This window comes from Arachis ipaensis, chromosome B10 (assembly GCF_059453495.1).
Source record: "Arachis ipaensis isolate K30076 ecotype BB chromosome B10, ASM5945349v1, whole genome shotgun sequence".
NCBI lineage: Eukaryota > Viridiplantae > Streptophyta > Magnoliopsida > Fabales > Fabaceae > Arachis > Arachis ipaensis.
This window is the reverse complement of record NC_142435.1, coordinates 60,825,993-60,827,123: the sequence shown is the minus strand read 5'-3', so window position 1 is coordinate 60,827,123 and position 1,131 is coordinate 60,825,993. Positions and strand designations below refer to the sequence as shown.

The 1,131-nt window shown below is 40.7% G+C and overlaps 1 non-coding gene across 1 annotated transcript; it reads right to left on the bottom strand.

Annotated features, from left to right (window-relative positions):
• Window positions 1–503: 503 nt before the first annotated feature.
• On the bottom strand, window positions 504–611 carry LOC148580240 (small nucleolar RNA R71). The gene has a single exon (XR_015895617.1). It is a non-coding gene; the product is annotated as a small nucleolar RNA R71 (small nucleolar RNA).
• Between the last annotated feature and the right edge of the window lie 520 nt (window positions 612–1,131).

Genomic DNA, 1,131 nt, shown 5'->3' with positions numbered 1-1,131 from the left:
CTGATCCTGAACCTGAAAGGACTCTTAAGAGGAAACTAAGAGAAGCTAAAGCACAACCCTCTGGAGAGGACCTGACAGAAATTTTCGAAAAAGAAGGAGACATGGCCGAACCCAATAAAAATGGTGGAGATGCAAGGAAGTTGCTTGGTAACTTTATTGCACCCTCTTCTGATTTCTATGGAAGAAGCATCTCAATTCCTGCCATTGGAGCAAACAACTTTGAGCTTAAGCCTCAATTAGTTTCTCTAATGCAACAGAATTGCAAGTTTTATGGACTTCCATTGGAAGATCCGCATCAGTTTTTAGCTGAAATCTTACAAATCTGTGACACTGTCAAGACCAATAGAGTTGATCCCGAGGTCTACAGGCTTATGCTTTTCCCTTTTGCTGTAAGAGACAGAGCTAGAACATAGTTGGATTCACAACCTAAGGAAAGCCTGAACTCTTGGGATAAGCTGGTCAGTGCTTTCCTGGCCAAATTCTTTCCACCTCAAAAGATGAGCAAGCTTAGAGTGGAAATCCAAACCTTCTGACAGAAGGAAGGAGAATCCCTCTATGAAGCATGGGAAAGATATAAGCAACTGATCAAAAGGTGTCCTACTGACATGCTTCCAGAATGGAGCATCATATGTATATTCTGTGATGGTTTGTCTGAGTTGTCAAAAATGTCATTGGACCATTCTATAGGAGGATCTCTTCATCTGAAAACCCCTGCAGAAGCTCAGGAACTCATTTAAATGGTTGCAAATAACCAGTTCATGTACACCTCTGAGAGGAATCCTGTGAACAATGTGACACCTCAGAAGAAGGGAGTTTCTTGAAATTGATACTCTGAATGCCATATTGGCTCAGAATAAAATATTGACTCAGTAAGTCAATATGATTTCTCAGAGTCTGAATGGATTGTAGGCTGCATCCAACAGTACTAAGGAAGCATCTTCTGAAGAAGAAGCTTATGATCCTGAGAATCCTGCAATGGTAGAGGTAAATTACATGGGAGAACCCTATGGAAACACCTATAATCCTTCATGGAGAAATCATCCAAATCTCTCATGGAAGGACCAACAGAAGCGTCAACAAGGCTTTAATAATAATGGTGGAAGAAATAGGTTTAGCAATAGCAAACCTTTT